Source organism: Aythya ferina (assembly GCF_964211825.1).
Source record: "Aythya ferina genome assembly, chromosome: 3".
Lineage (NCBI taxonomy): Eukaryota > Metazoa > Chordata > Aves > Anseriformes > Anatidae > Aythya > Aythya ferina.
The window spans coordinates 72880938-72898606 of record NC_140298.1 but is presented as its reverse complement, the minus strand read 5'-3'; the positions used below and the strand labels follow the sequence as shown (position 1 = coordinate 72898606).

Sequence of the window (17669 nt, the reverse complement as noted above, 5' to 3'; positions counted from 1 at the left end):
CTCCAATTAATGTTAAAAGGCTTCACTTCTTATTTAAACATTTCAAAATTAAGAAATTTGTCAAGGATCTAGATTCCCTTTGACATTCCTGATACAAGACTGTGCTAGTTGCAGATGCTTAAAGATGCTTTTACAATGCTATTTGCTCATGATGCTGCATATGAAAAAATGAAGAGTAACATTTTCTGTAAAATTATATATATATATTTATTCCATTAAAGTTACTTATGTAAAATAGATTTCTATATAAAATGTTTATTCTTTAACATGACATTATTACTGTTTTTAATCTCTTATTTGCATTTGTTGATCACAGATACACAGATAAGCAATGTATCTAATGTTACTTTGGACAATTAAATGTGAATTCTAGAATGCAAGGTGAATAGAGGTCAGAAAAGGCACAGAAAAGGCACTTCTACAGAAGTTGATAAGTTAATCATACACAGGTTAATAACATAAGTAGGTACTAATTTTAGTTGCTTTTGGAGAACAATTGCCTGCCTTGAGGATAAAATACTTTCTTTTAAGTGTCAAACAGCTAAACACAAGCACTGTCAGAATATCTTTCCTTGCAAATATAAATTCAGTATCTTTACATTTCAGCACTTCTATCTCGTATCCCAGCAACTCTTCTGCAATGGACTCCTGAGTTTTAACCCTACTTGTCGTTAGACCACAAGATGGATAATTGCTGCAATGAAATATGTGTCTGCCTGCCTGCCTGCTAGTCACTCTTGAACATTTTAATTCCCTTCACATGTGAAAGTGGAGAAGTCTGCAAGCTCCTCAAAGTGTTGTGAAAGTGCCTAGCCAGGAGAAGGCAGAGCCCAAAAGAGGTCTGTCACCCTGACATGCAGTATGTGCATATTAGACAGCCAGGCAGGATGCACATAGACGACTGCCTGCACTCACCCTGGCTTATGCTGAGAAGCAGTACCATCAGAGGCATTGGGAAGAGCTGGGTTTATGCTGTGAGAAAGAGGCTTAAAGGCCCAGGGACTCTAAGCTGTAGGAAAGAGAATTTCTTCCACTCCAATGCTCAAAGAAGAAATTGCTTTCTATGGGCAGCTTAGTCTGTTCACTGAAATAGTTGAATATTGCAAAAAAAACCTGTGTCATTAGTGGCCTTGGAGGACCTGGTCCTGCAGGTAAAAAGTATCTTCATTTACCAGTGAACCCAGTCTGAGCCCAAGATCTGTAGGTGTTTTTATGAACATAAATTTTTCCAGGACAAAATTAATTTCTGTCAACGGAAGACAAGTTTGTCTAACATAAATATCTTTATTCCTCACAAAAGTGGAAGTGTTTCTCTTTTGCTCAACAGCCCAAAAGGAAACAATCATTTTTTCAAGAATTACTGTAAATGTTAATCAGGAAGGATCCGTCAAGTAACCATGCAGTGGACAGCTTTCCAAGCCTTGGGAAAGCAAGCAGACTTCGAGTCTTGGGAAATGAAGCTGTTGTTCTTAGCTTTGATTTGTGCGGGAGTCAATGCAGGGGCAATTTTGACAGTTGAGCTGAAGGGAATGTTACTCCCATTAAAGTCAAATCTTGATGCAACCTTGCTCCCTCGGAACTAGGCAATGATAATGTGCTAAGATTGTTTATATGATCCCTGACCATCATATTTCAGAGTTTGAATTAACCAAGAAAATTACATGACCAGAGCTCCAATATCACTTATTTCATCTTTAGTAGAAACCAGGCAGAAGGATATTTGCAATAGCTCAGCTGAGAAGCAAGAAGGGTCTCCGAGTACAAGTTTGTTTCAGAAGTACCTGAAGTTATAAACTGGCTCACCTGTACCTTTCCAACTTACTGAAGTTTGGACAAAACAGTCAGGTGGACTGTAATCTGTGTCCTATTCCTTTTACTATTCAGGCCTCACTCTGTGGTAGTTGAACACTTTCCATATGCACAGAGTAGCATGACTAGGAGCTGTCAGATGCCATTTTTACCTTCTGTCATCCTCCTCTCCCTGATTATTGGCACTCAGCTTGCACAGGCAGGGTGAAGCTACCCCTATATTTATTCAGTGAAAAATTGTACCTTGCTTTCTTTCTTGCTTAGTGACTTTGTAAGAGCCTCAGATTTGTGCCTCTGGCCCAATGAATATTTATTTATTCAGAAAAGAGACTGAGAGAGGCAATCTTGACAATCAACATTCAATGGTTTCACATCATCAGGTGGGTGGGGTAGTTGTCCATGCTGTAGAAAAAAAATGGGAGAACTGGGAGAATTTGAACCTGGGTGACTCCAACCCAGAAGAGTCTTCCGCTGCCACATTATTGTCTACTTGGAACTGTCTTTCTGTTTCTTAAAAAAAAATAAAAATTAAAAAAAAAAAAAAAATGTTTTGGCATTTTCCTCACTGGAGAGTGGGGTTGGTTTTTCGTTTGTTTGGTGCAGGTTTGTTTTTTTTTTTTTGTAATCCCAGATTCTCATGAGACATGAAATCACTATGAAATCATTACCGGGGGCAATTAATAGGACAGAGTACTATTTTATTTTTTAATCTCTTAATCATTCAATCCATTTTTTTGTGGAGACAACTTGGTACTAGCATGCACTGATGGACTTTTCAGATGCTTCACTTGGAACAAGTAAGGCCAAAACAGAATTAAAGCAGCAATGATATTACTTTCCATTAAGGAAAGCTCACTGCTACATGCAGTGAAAAAGTCCAGAGGTCAAAAAGATGGAAGAGTTCAACAAAAACACTGCTCTTCTATGACACAATCAGATTTAAAGAGCCTTTTAACTAAAAAGTGTATGTATTTATTTATTCATCTGCTCATTCTGTCTTTAGGACAACAAAGCTTTCAAGAACAGGCATCCGATGACCTCCACGGGAGCCACTGAGGACCTCAGGCCAGCAGTAACAGTTCATCCTCTTTGCTAACAGCATCTCCATGCAGATTTAGTAGAGACATTCAGTCTGTAATAAACACAGTCTAGGCAAATACAGACCTAGAATTGTCTGCTGGCTCATTATTAATATATTAGAATAGTCTGGACCTCTGACCTCTTTACCGAATCTTCCACTCTTACCCCCAATTTCTTTTCCTGCCCACGCATGCAGCAGGAACCCTCCTGGATTTTGCACATACAAGATCACAGCTGCAGCATTTTGCCCCATACTCTGTACCCCAGAGTCCCTCTCCAACAGGGATGGCACCCTTTGACAAGACAGAGCATGAAAGAGAAAGCAGCGTGTGTGTGCCCAGCATGCAAATGCACCCTCCCGAGCACAAGGGGTGCGATTTCATCTGGTAGCCTGTAGTGTGCACAGCTTAAAAACAAAATGAAAATGCAGAAATGCAGGAAGACTGTATCAGTCATGCAGATGCAGTGGGAAAAAAAATAATAATAATAATAAAGTTAAAAGGAAGAAGAAAAAAAGAGAGAGAGAGAGAGATTGGAGTACACTGTTAGGGTTTTTTTTGCTTTTTTTTTTTTTTTTGTATATTTTTTGACACTAAGCACAAGTCTAGCAGATTTAAGTACTACATAAAAATGAGTAGCAAGACAAGTCCAGGGAACAATAGATCTGAAGGAAAAGGACTTCCAGAAGCAGACTTGTTTTTTGTGTTTTTTTTTTTTCTTTTTTTTTTTTCTTTTGCATGAGGCCTGGAAGCAGCTAATCTCTGCTGAGTAAAGATAGCCATTCAGATCAGATCAGTCGACAAGGCTGCTGGAGAAGGAAAACCAGGATATCATTTCATTGTCACTATTGGGGAGCCACCAGATGCTTGGGATTCCATATATTTGGGGGATAAATCTTTCAAAAGCTCCATTGACACTGGGGTATGTCAATAATTCAACATATTAGTTGGATGCAAATACTGCACAATAAGGTATGGAAAGAAAACTGTAATTGGGAATGCCAGGGCGAAGGGGGCTCTATCTTCTGACTGAGCCCATTGTTGAACTCCAGGCTGAACCTCCGACCCTTTACTTTGGAAGGACACAATAGGCTTTGATATGAGATGGTGGGAAACGGTCTTGGAGGCTCATTTCACATTCAGCTGCAATTCATCAGCTTGGCTGGGACTTCTAGCAGCTTTAATGACCACTGCAATTGATGGTTAAATCAATTTGTGACGGTGACAGCATGGCTGGCCCCTAGACTGTAACAATCCGGGATTACAACAGGCAGAAAGGGCTCTGTTATTCAGACGTGCGTGGTTTCTACTCAGCTTTGAGTGGGAACAACAGTGGGACAAAGTCTCACAAGACCAGGCCCAGAGAATGTACACATTCACTCCAGTTGACTACACACCATGGCTGCTTCTTTTAGTGTGATAAGGCGGGTTAAAAAAAAAAAAAAAAAAAAAAAAAAAAGCTTTGTTATAAATAAAAATATACAGTAGAGCACAACAAAGGACCCTGATATTTGACTATATCCTTAGGGAAAGTGGCAACCCAGAAAGAATTTCACCTTTGTTCCTCCAGGGACGAAGTGGGTGGTCTGTCCCCCTCCACCCACTGCCCCAAACGGTGGTGCAGCTTGCCCCCACAGTAAAACCCGTACACGTCCGGATTATGGTAGAGCAGGTTTGCATTTGGCAAGAGGGGCATAGGCAGGGGGGATGGGGGCCAAATATAACGTTCAGACAGTGAGAAGGAAGGACTGCTCCCTCTTCTGTCACTGAAGAAAAAATGCACGCAAAACACACTAAAGCATGCTATAATTCATTTTAATCTCTCCATAATTATAATTACCTCTCACACTGAACAGATATTGCAGGGAAAGAAGAAGACCAAAGCTCACTCTGGTGGCGTTGCTACTAACAATTATGTTACAGGACAGTCAGTTGTTTTGGACATGAGTCTGCAAGGCCAGTGCTTGCCTATCAAGAAAAATTACAATTTCCAATCATCTCAGGTCTCTCTCCTGCCACATTTTGCTGGTACAATATGATATTTTCACCCAAAATATGCAGTGTATGTTATCAGCAGACAGAATTTCTGGGAAATATGTTATTTCAGTATAATACTGCACATCAACTAATGCAGGCAGTGGCTAAAAGCTATGAGACATTTGAATTGTAGCATAGATATGATATAATGTGTATGTGTGTTTTGTTTATATTAAATTACACTTAAAATATTTCAAATGGTTCACTGAAAAGCTATGTTTTCTATGTCATATTAATTGAAATAATTTATTCAGCCCAAATAGAACAGTTATAATGTTGTGTATCTAACCAAGCGTAGACTCATTTAAAAAATCAATATGATATGTAGTCAGAGAATCAAAGTACTTAGAAATTTATATGAGGAAGCTGTTAATGTGAACACTACACATTATGCCAATCAATAAGTTGTAAATTATATAGTAATTAATTACACATCTCTCTTTGTCGATTAGGCATGATCAAGCTATTTCTGTGTATACTAAAGAAACATGTTGAAAATGAGTACTAAAAAAAATTTAAAATGTGAGCCACAGTCCACTGACCTGCTAAATAAATCACTTCATCATGTTCTGAGTTGAATCCTACAATTAATAACTAATTCTGGCATCTTCCTTACAAAATGTCATGGTCTAAATGTTGCAAAAGAAAGAGCTGACTAGTTCCTAGAAATATGTAAATCAATTGGTTGATGTTAATACCTGCAAATTTGTAACCCAAAATAAAATACCATATTTTGAAAATGTAAACACATTTTATTTTTTCTAAAGGATCTGTCCAAATATTGAAAAAATATTATTGCTAACAGTAAAAAGGTCTGGCACTAGGTCCAAACCCTGACAGTGGAGGAGGGGAAAAAAAAAAAAAATCACTTGGTTTCTATGGTAACAGTGCTGGTAGAAATAGTTGTGTGAGCATACTGAACATGCATAAAAGCCTTCCCAAGGGAGGTCAGAGGATTTGAAGAAAGAAAGGAGGGGGGGGGGGGGGGGGAGAAGAAGAAGGAAAAAAAAAAAAAAAAGATGGCAGCTTCTGCAGAAAGCAGATATTTTATGCTGAATAAGTGTTTCAGATGTGTGATGTGATCAATAACAAAACAATGTTGCTAATAGAATAGTCAAAAATCTTTGACTATGTATCCATTCATACTTAAATCCCATTGGTGTATACTCATTTCTATGTGAGACATATATGATAGATTCACATTTGCTTTTGCACACGTGTTTAGATATTGGTGTGTGAATAAATTATACGTCTTCATACAGAATGGATGTATAATGTGAGACTATAACAAACCCCTTACTATATATATTACCATATATAGTGTATCACATATGGACAGTGTCACTATATCAGATATATTTAAATCATCTTTATATCTATGAACTATAAAGTATAATATGTATGAAATATATCTGAGCCACATTATCATTAAGAACATTGGAATAACTCAAAAGGAGCAGCAAGAAGCACCTAGCATTATTTGTAGATGAAGTTATTAGTTTTGGCAATTAAATCATGTTAATTAATTTTAATGTTATTAGTGATGGTCAAGAAGACAGGAATTAGTCAGAATCTGTTGCACAATGAGCAAGCTGTATATACCAACTAGACTCTGCAATTCAGCCTGCTTAGAAACCCTGTGAACATGGTTCATTCTTTTGAGCTAAAAATGTTCACTAGCCCTTTATTTGCATCTGCTTCAATCCTCTGTTCATTGTTGGTTGCTATAAACTCTCTCCATGGGGGATGGATTGGCACAGAGAGGAAACGTGACAGAGGCTCCCATGCAGAGGATGAGCCATTCCTGCAAGTGAAATCCCACATCCATAAAGCCAGGGGGAGGGGCAGGATTCCTGGGTACACTCAAAAGCTCGATTTGTGCAAGCAGGAAGGCAAAAACATTTTTGACAGTGCTTGGTGTGCAGAGCGGGTTTGGAAAACGTGCATCATTCTCATAGATTTCTGGAGCGGCACAATGCACTATAATTTCAAAAGCTTGCTAGATTACCTTCTGAGGCACGGTGAGAGAGGATTTTCATCCAGAAGAGGTGGCTATAGAAAGCAAGGAGGATCTATAGCCACTGCTGGTTCTTTATAATTCAAGAGGAGGCACATTATCTGGGACTGACACTTGCAGAGACAAAAGTGGCACAGAAATCTTCCCTGACCCTCTCTCCCCCTTCCCTCTCTCTTCTCCCCCCCTTTTCCCCTTCTCCCCCCTCCCACTCCTACCTCCCCCTATTCAGCCACCAAATGAGGCCCAAGAGCAGAATGAGGCTCCCTTTTGGGCCAGTCACACAACCGTCCTTCCTCACTCCTTACATGTAGAAAAAACACTATTATTTACTTGCAGCATGTAGGGTGTGGTGTGGGCACACAGCCAGCAAGGATCTTGCATGGGGCTGTGCCAGGGGGAACAATGGCAAGGCCGGAGGATAAGGCAATGGCCCAGCTGAAGTGCATCTACACCAATGCACGCAGCATGGGTAACAAACAGGAGGAGCTGGAAGCCATCGTGCAGCAGGCAGGCTACGACTTGGTTGCCATCACGGAGACGTGGTGGGACCAGTCTCATGACTGGAGTGCTGCAATGCCTGGCTATAAGCTCTATAGAAGGGACAGGCAGCATAGAAGGGGTGGTGGTGTGGCTCTCTATATTAGAGAGTCTTTCGAGGCTGTAGAACTCGAGGTTGGGAATGACAAGGTCGAGTCCCTTTGGGTTAGGATCGGCAGGGACAACAAGGCTAGTGTCCTGGTCGGGGTCTGCTATAGACCGCCGAACCAGGATGAGGAGACGGATGAGGAATTCTACAGGCAGCTGACAGAGGTTGCAAAATCATCAGCTCTTGTACTCGTGGGGGACTTCAACTTCCCTGACATATCCTGGAAGCACAACACAGCCCTGAGAAAGCAGTCTAGGAGGTTTCTGGAGAGCGTGGAAGATAGCTTCCTGACGCAGCTGGTTAGTGAGCCTACCAGGGGAGGTGCCCCGCTAGACCTTCTCTTCACAAACAGAGAAGGACTGGTGGAGGACGTGATCGTCGGGAGCTGTCTAGGGCAGAGTGACCACGCAATGGTGGAGTTCACTATTCTTGGCGAGGTCAGGAAGGGGACCAGTAAAACCGCTGTATTGGACTTTCGGAGGGCTGACTTTGAGCTGCTCAGGACATTGGTTGGTGGAGTCCCTTGGGAGGCGGTTCTGAAGGGCAGAGGGGTCCAGGAAGGCTGGGCGCTCTTCAAGAGGGAAGTCTTAATGGCGCAGGAACGGTCTGTTCCCACGTGCCCAAAGACGAGCTGGCGGGGAAGAAGACCGGCCTGGCTCAACAGAGAATTGTGGCTTGATCTTAGGAGGAAAAAGAGGGTTTATAAGCTTTGGAAAAGTGGGCAGGCCACTAAGGAGGACTTTAAAGAAGTAGCGAGGCTGTGCAGGGACAAAATTAGGAAGGCCAAAGCTCATCTGGAGCTCAATCTGGCTACCGCCGTTAAAGATAACAAAAAACGTTTCTATAAATACATCAACACAAAAAGGAGGACTAAGGAGAATCTCCATCCTTTACTGGATGCGGGGGGAAACTTAGTTACAAGAGATGAGGAAAAGGCGGAGGTGCTCAATGCCTTCTTTGCCTCAGTCTTTAGCGGCAATACCGGATGTTCTCTGGATACCCAGTACCCTGAGCTGGTGGAAGGGGATGGGGAGCAGGATGTGGCCCTCATTATCCATGAAGAACTGGTTGGTGACCTACTACGGCACTTAGATGTGCACAAGTCGATGGGGCCAGATGGGATCCACCCAAGGGTACTGAGGGAACTGGCAGAGGAGCTGGCCAAGCCGCTGTCCATCATTTATCAACAGTCCTGGCTATCGGGGGAGGTCCCAATCGACTGGCGGCTAGCAAACGTGACGCCCATCTACAAGAAGGGCCGGAGGGCAGACCCAGGAAACTACAGGCCTGTCAGTTTGACCTCAGTGCCAGGAAAGCTCATGGAGCAGATCCTCCTGAGAGTCATCATGCAGCACTTGAAGGGGAAGCAGGCGATCAGGCCCAGTCAGCATGGCTTTATGAAAGGCAGGTCATGCCTGACGAACCTGATCTCCTTCTATGACAGAGTGACGCGCTGGGTGGATGAGGGAAAGGCTGTGGATGTGGTCTACCTTGACTTCAGCAAGGCTTTTGACACCGTCTCCCACAGCATTCTCCTCAAGAAACTGGCTGCTCTTGGCTTGGACTGGCGCACGCTTCGTTGGGTTAGAAACTGGCTGGATAGCCGGGCCCAAAGAGTCGTGGTGAATGGAGCCAAGTCCAGTTGGAGGCCAGTCACTAGTGGCGTCCCCCAGGGCTCGGTGCTGGGGCCGGTCCTCTTTAATATCTTCATCGATGATCTGGACGAGGGCATTGAGTGCACCCTCAGTAAGTTCGCAGATGACACCAAGTTAGGTGCGTGTGTCGATCTGCTTGAGGGTAGGAAAGCTCTGCAGGAGGATCTGGATAGGCTGGACCGATGGGCTGAGGTCAACTGCATGAAGTTTAACAAGGCCAAGTGCCGGGTCCTGCACCTGGGGCGCAATAACCCCAAGCAGAGCTACAGGCTGGGAGAGGAATGGTTGGAAAGCTGCCAGGCAGAGAAGGACCTGGGAGTGATGGTGGACAGTCGGCTGAATATGAGCCAGCAGTGTGCTCAGGTGGCCAAGAAGGCCAACGGCATCCTGGCTTGTATTAGGAACAGCGTGACCAGCAGGGCTAGGGAGGTGATCGTCCCCCTGTACTCAGCTCTGGTGAGGCCGCACCTCGAGTACTGTGTTCAGTTTTGGGCCCCTCGCTACAAGAAGGACATCGAGGTGCTTGAGCGGGTGCAGAGAAGGGCGACGAAGCTGGTGAGGGGCCTGGAGAACAAGTCCTACGAGGAGCGGCTGAGGGAGCTGGGCTTGTTCAGCCTGGAGAAGAGGAGGCTCAGGGGTGACCTTATTGCTCTTTACAGATACCTTAAAGGAGGCTGTAGAGAGGTGGGGGTTGGCCTGTTCTCCCACGTGCCTGGTGACAGGACGAGGGGGAATGGGCTTAAGTTGAGCCAGGGGAGTTTTAGGTTAGATGTTAGGAAGAACTTCTTTACAGAAAGGGTTGTGAGGCATTGGAACAGGCTGCCCAGGGAAGTGGTGGAGTCACCATCCCTGGAAGTCTTCAAAAGACGCTTAGATGTAGAGCTTAGGGATATGGTTTAGTGGAGGGCTGTTAGCGTTAGGTTGGAGGTTGGACTCGATGACCTTGAGGTCTCTTCCAACCTAGAAAATTCTGTGAAATTCTGTGAAATCAGGCACCTCCCTGGGGAATATGGAAGTGAGATACACAAAGGATGCACTTGACTGTAATGTCCCTAGCTTCATAGCTGGTTCAGAAAATCATGCTACTGACCACACTGGCCTTTTTGAAAACGTACCACCACCATCGGTTTCAGTGAGAAAGTGTGTTTTAAGGAAGGCATTTTTAATTTCCCCTCTATGAGGGTTGCTCTGTTCACATTAGAGAAAAAGGGAAAATTAATCATACATTGATCATACTTCACCCAGTTTTGTAAACTTCTCCTGCAAGACCAAAGCACCACTGTTAGTCATTAATTTTCCTTAATTAGACCTCAGGTTAACATTTTCCTGAAATGAACAATGGCTCTCTGCACTTCTCAAATCTACTATTCCTGTGTGTCTTTGGACACTCACTTAGTGTCCAAACTAAGCAAACTAAGAAGATAGCTAGGACAACTAGCTATCTTCTAATTAGAAGATACTCCTATAATTGCTAGAGAAAGGAAAAAGAAAAACAAAAACAAACAAACAACAAACAAAAAAGAGAAAACCAAACTACGATCTAGGCTAAACAGACAGAGCTTGTCAGTGTCATTACTGAGGACCTTGCTGCTGGGTTCTCCAGCATCTTTGCTCTAAGCTCTATAAATATTAATCTGTTGTAATACTACAAATAATTCAGAAATATCACCAAGTCAGCAGAACAAAGTTGAACTCCAGATTCCCCATGCACTTATTTTCCTCCTGCTCTCGGGTGGTAGTGTTTTGAGAACTTGAATGGTTGTAACATGCCATGAGTTTTAACGATGACTCTGACTTTTTCATATGATCTCCATTTCTTTCCAAAAGCCCCAGTGGGCCTGACTCCATGTGATATATGCTCCAGGACTGGAGTGTCATGCTATCTAAATATACATTTCACTTGACATCTGGAAATGGATGGTCACTGATCCAACATTTTTTCCATGTCTTCAAAGACTTAGGCCCAGATGCTGAATCATAATCCACATTCATGAGTGCATATTCTGCCCCTTCTTCACTGTCCAGCAAACCTGTTTTGTTTTTTTTTTTTTTATTCTGTTATTTGAGTGCTTTCATTTGCAATCCATGAACTTTTAAATCAAAACTCTTGTCCTCATTCTGCATGTTAGTTTTTCCTCTTGCTTGAATTTGCTATGTAACAACTCTGCTTTACTATTCAGCAACCTGTGTTATGGAGAAAAAGTTCCATTAGCCTATTAAGAGTATAAGAGTATTATAAGTATTATAAGAGTATTACAAGTATTATAAGAGTATTTAACACTATAAATATGGTCGTTTATTCTACTCACAGTGTGCCCTCCCAACAGCAGCATTTCGTGGAAATTTTGAATCTTTCCATGATAAACTTAGAGGGAATTCCCAGCTTCCTGTCTTAGATTCCAGGTCTCCTTAACATGGAGGCTGTACTAATGCTCTTTTGTACTAATGGACAAATGTGGATGATTTTAGTGTAAATGATGGCCAACCTATTAAGGCAGTGACTACAGAGCAATCAAAGACATGACTACTGTATTAAGTCCAGGTACACAACATACTCTTCAATCAACTTCTTGTCTGAGCTCCATGATATGGGGGTTGACTGATTGTACATGTAAAGCCTGTGTGGAAATCATTGCACTACACTGTAGTGAATTCTGTGACTGTAAATCAAATACGCCTCAAATCAGTCCTGAGTGAATATTTTGGACAGAGTGTATTTTTCAATATTTGTATAAATTACAATTGGACAACAGCTGCCTAAAGTAGTTTTATTAGTTTTGTTTGCTTATTTGTTATTAGCTTCATGAACTACTACTCTAAATTTCACTCATTGTATAACCCTTCTACAAACAAGCTGTCTTCTCAACATCAATGAGCAAACATTTGTCTTTGTTAGAAGAAGCTGTTGAATTAGATTGTAGAAAGACATAAACACACAAATCCAGATGTAGCACAAAGTATGTCCTATTTTTATACATTTTGATGAGCTTACTTTTGTTATTGTTTTTTTATTTCTCTAAAGAATGACCAGCAGAATATCTAGTAGTTCCAATATTTGCATCACTCCTTTGTGCTTCTTCTGTGGCTCCAATTTGCTGGACATAAACTTTTGTCTTATTCTCCCTTGTAGAAGTTCAGAGAATTCTGTTGCTGTCCCTTTAGGGTCTTAAAAAAACAACCCAGCCAATCAGAAAATGCAACACACAACTGTGATGAACTTGTACATGTCCACCCGACTGTTCTATGCACATAAAAAAAACCTGGCCACCTACACACTGTACCTGGTAGGGGTCCTCTTCCCTTGGTTCGAGTGGCTGCAGTTGTTTAGGATATACCCAAATCCAAACAATGGTCTTTCAAAAACATAACATAAATAAAAACTATAAATAAATAAACAACAAAATAAAGGACTCTTCTTAATCCTCATTATATGTATTTACATTAAAGATAGTGTGATAGCATTGTAAGTCAAAATGCAGTAGTGGCAGAAGATACAGGTCCAGAAAATTACTTTATTCCTACACACAATTCACAAGAATGGAAAACCACAAGTACTGTAGATATGCTTAGGTCAATCTAAAGACACAAAAGACTATGAGGCTTGAACTTTGGGATAAAAATATTCATGTCTGTATTGGTGTAGCTACAATCATGTAGCACAAATTATTGCACTGATGGCACTGATGATACAGTGTTATTATCCTGGATATTAATATATTATGACTGTATCAATCTGGTGTCAGAAAAACTCTGTCTGAGAGAGGATTTGTGTCCCTTTCTTATTGTTTGGTCTGCTTGAAGAGACATGCAAAACATCTAAGCATGTATCTTAGAGCGGAGACCACAAGAAAAAAACAGATGAAGACTGCAGAAATCAAGAGTTCAATCTATTAATAAATAATAATAATAATAATAATAATAACAACAACAATAATAAATCTGTTTCATTTCAGCTTAAGCAGGTTAAGAAGTTTACTGAAATATTATGCATTCACTCATGCCAAACCTTGTCAAAATAATAATATAACAAGCATCACATCTTAAATATATGTGACCTGAAATCATTGCATAAAATTCTGAACAGCAAGCCACGGACATACTGACAGATACAAATGTAAAGTAAAAGGAAGTTAATTCCCAGAATTATCATTGAACATCATAAACAACATTAAGTCCTTCTCTGAACAACCAAAGACTTCAGAGTTACTGTAAATTGTTCAAATTTGGGCATATTATGGAATTTTTATGGCTTTGCCATGAAAAAGTTTGTTTACTCCGGGCGAGATTCTGATAACCAAAATTTGAATAGTAATTCTCTCTTTGAGTAACCAGAACGAGTTCCACATACCTGAACAGAAAAGACCAATTTGCTCCTTGGCACTGAGAATGTTGTTCATTCCACTTTTTTCAGTTTTCAGAGTTCTTTTCCACCAAAGTCTCAGAAAATTATTCATGAAACTGAAAAATCATCTCTACAGGACTGCTTGCAAAGATTCCACTCAGCATAAGCAAAGGTGACAAGATTTGGTTCTTTGTATAAGTCTAAAAAAATCACAGTGGCTATAAAGCAGCTATGTTTCTGCAGCAAGAATTATATGATGATTTTGTTACATGCAGTTTTTCATGGTGGTTAAGTAAATAAAAGGTTTACTTTGCATGTGATCGTTAGAAACTGTAAATCTTAGCTCATAAAAACAACCCTTAACAAATACAGTTTTGCACTAGCCAGGCAGTGCAGAAAATAGCATCTCATTAGCTGTAAATCTTGGCAGAAAGGAGAAACAGAGCCTGGGAGTCTTAACAACAGCTTCTGTGCACCAGCCATTAGATCATACTGAAAAGCCCAACAGGTCTAAAATTTGGTTGCGAAAGCCCACATAAACATTTTATTATTATATGATCATTTAATTACTCCAAAATCTATGGTTAGGGCTCATGCCAGCCTTGAAAAGATTAAAGGCTACATTTTAGGGTAATGAATTCTACTTATTTTTATTTTTGAAAACTTTATTAATGGGTTTTAAAAGGTGATATTCTCCTATTCAGACTTTCATTGCTTCCATGTTTGGCATGTTTTTCATGTGGTATGTGCTAAGTAGGCATGGCATGCATTTTGATATGTGACTGAAAACAAGGTCCAGGCTGGTCTATGAAATTCCCTACATACCTCAACTTAGACACCTGCGAATGCATAAAGGCAGCCTTGTACAAGCCATTTAATGCCTTGCTCCTGCCAAAGTTCTCTCATGACAGAGTGATGTGGCATGGAGGGACCTTGTGCTTTTTCCATAAGAAAAGAAAAAGGAAAACAAAACATAAGCTCAACAAGCAAATGCCTATGCTTCCCCAAAACACAGCATCCCACATTATGGGAATCACACAATGCACAGCACTGGTTCAACCTCATGAGCTCCATCCAGAGAGATACTGGTGACAGGCCAAGAGTACCCCCATGGGCTGCACTCTACCAGATATTTTGGGGCTACACTTCTGAACCCACTCTGTCTATCCCTCTAGTGAGCTCGTGCATCAATCTGGAGTATCCTGAACCATCAGTCAAGGCTGCATGCCTCCTTTTTAAGGTGTTATGACATCAGAACTGAGCAGCTCAAATAAGCTGCCGGAACCTTATACTAAAACTCTAAAACTGTGATGAAAAAAAAAAAAAAAAGGGTCTCTTTCTTGCTTCTATATTTTTTCAAGTCTTCTGAAACAGTTCCTCCTCATTCCAGATATATATGAGAAAATTAAAAACAGACAGGTAAAAAAAAATTAAAAAAATAAAAAAGACATTTACTTTATTTTAATAAAATGGTGAAAGTTGAAAATAGCAGATATTAAATCCATAGTATGAGGTAACAGACATTTGTTTTGCATAAAAATACTCTGGCATTTATAGCTCCAGAAGGCTCTCACCATGAGCTTTCCTGCTCTTTGCTTACGTGGCACCAAGGCCTCCTTCAGCTGTTGAAGATGTGCTGAATAGCAGACAAGGGGAAGATCTGTATCTTCTTTATGAAGTGGTCTGGGCAGCAAAAGAAGGATTTCTTTCCTATAATGAAAAAAAAAAAAAAAAAAAAAAAAAAAAAAAAAAAAAAAGCAATGAACTAAATCTTAGAGAAAAACACCAGAAAACAAGATGTTAACAATTCTCTAATCCCCATGTTAGTGGTCTACATTTGCCCTATGCCTTCATCTTAACCTATGGAATAATGTCAGGTGTTGTCAGCTGGGGTGTTAACATACTGCTTTTTCTCCTGTCTGGTTTCTACCAGGTCTGCCTGCTTGGAAAGGCCTGTCAGTAGAATCAGCTGGAAAATGAGCAAACAAATAAGAGAGAACAACATGAGGAAACAATACCATCTGGGTCATATTTCCTGAAGAAAATCTTAATAAATTCTGACTAAGTCAATTGCACCACACAGCTTCACTTCAGATTGGGAACTAGCTCAAGTTTTTAAACTTTTATATAGGTTCTTCCATATATATGGATCTCACAAAATAGTTCAGAATAATCTGTTACTTCCTTGTTACTGTCGCCCTATATGCGATCTTTCCTTCTAAAGTAACTAAAGGTCTTTTCTTATGTAGGGGATACCAAAGCAGGGTCATGAACCTTAACATTCATTCACCAAGCTCTCACACATATCAGTATGATACTCAAAGTAGCTGTTAATTATTTATTTTTGCCAAAATATATATATATATATGTTTTTAAGTCCATTTGCCTTGAAGAGAAATACTATCTGCACTATAATTAGCTCTTAAACGGCAACATTCAATAAACATGCACTAAGCAAGATACTTTGCCATCAAAAAAATATATATATATTAAAACACCTGGAAAAAAATTTCTTATCAAGATAGAAAAAGCAAGAAAGCAAGAAAGATAATTAAAACTAATCAGGAATATGGTAGATGTCATTCTCAAGAAGCAATAACCTAAAGACAGAAACAGATTTAATCTAACTAGGGAAATCAAACATGTCTGGTGTCTTTATAACAAATGACAAATAACAGCAATAGCCAAGGTTTGAACTGGGTCATATATTTTATTAAAAACCCATATGGCATGATGATCCACTATGAAAAATGTGTATAGTAGTGGTTTATGGCTGTGGTTCATACACTAACAAGATTTTCATTTACTTGAACATCTTCCATCATGTTCAGGACAAGAAAGTGTTTCTAAAAGTCTCCTATTAGCAATTATTTTGGCATTATGATTAAAAAAGCAGCTCAATACAGCTCAAGCAATGTAATTTAATAAGATGAGCTACTTGTTTTTTGGTTTGGGATGGGTGGTTGTGACTGCCTGTTAAACATCAACATACCTCATACTGGACATTTGGAAAATTTGACTGATTGGCTGATGTCAAGTCCAAACTCAAAGCAATATCAGATGTGCTACTGTTCTGGGGCGATGTGGGAGCAAATATGCTGATTAAGTCTGGGAAAAAAAAAAAAAAAGAAAAAAAAAAAAAAAAAGTAATTTTCTACTTTCATGGGTGCCAGACAGCTCTGCATCAGATGGTTGGACAAAAAAATCCACATTCCCACATCGTGTCATGAGGAAGGTGCCTGCAGCATGGGTATTTATGAGTATGCACCAGTCCTCCATACAGAAAGTTCATGGTGCTCTGGGGATGAAACCAAGCAAAGTTTACAGATCAGCAACTTGTCAGCCCTATCCTCCAGCTGAAATTAAATGCAGATAAAATAAATAGAATGTTTTAAGGAAATGGAAATACCAAGTGCTGGAATTTCCTGGCTATATACAGCTGGATTTATTTCAGGCTCTGTGGACATGGAAAAAAACATGAGCTCATACTCCCCATATGGGAAATGTGATGTTGGTAAGGGAGGAAAACAGAGTTATAGTCCCTGTTCTATGGAAACTGCATGATTAACCAGGCCAAAGATGAGAAAATAGTCCTATCAAGAGTAGCTGCCCAGTTAGAGCTTGGAGAATAGCATGGGCACAGGTATGTACCCAGTAAGTAGAATGGATGAGGCTTTCTGGGGATGGTAGGAGGGGGGGGAGAAAATTAAGCCATGTGGAAGCAAGCTGTGCTGTGACCCTTGCCCTGGCTCTGTGTAGTTTTCTAATATAGAAGCAGATTATCTGACTTACTGACTCCAGTGTGCATTGAGGGGTCGACTTGAATTACAACAGGGATGAAATGTTCAAACAGGAGAATATCAGTGTCTGTGAGTGTAACAAGGAGTTGTCAGAAAGGGGATTTGAGCAAGGAATGCTGGAAGTGGGAAGTCAGAAGATTCTACACCCATGGTATCTCACATTCAGCACCCAAAATTAGTGGATGGTTTTTGTTTTAACCTCCATGTGTGTGGTTTCTCCATCTGTCAAACAGATGCTCTTCTTGCAGGATGTGCCTACCATAACCTTGTAAGTCCAATCTGTG

At 40.5% G+C, this 17669-nt stretch overlaps 1 long non-coding RNA gene across 1 annotated transcript in view; it reads right to left on the bottom strand.

The window, feature by feature from the left end:
• Nucleotides 1–14205, bottom strand: part of LOC311434400 — a 50977-nt gene extending 36772 nt beyond the window's left edge. Inside the window, exon 1 of the long non-coding RNA XR_014691450.1 lies at nt 13592–14205. This is a non-coding gene — a long non-coding RNA (uncharacterized lncRNA). The remainder of the gene's footprint in view (nt 1–13591) is intronic.
• Nucleotides 14206–17669: the final 3464 nt, after the last annotated feature.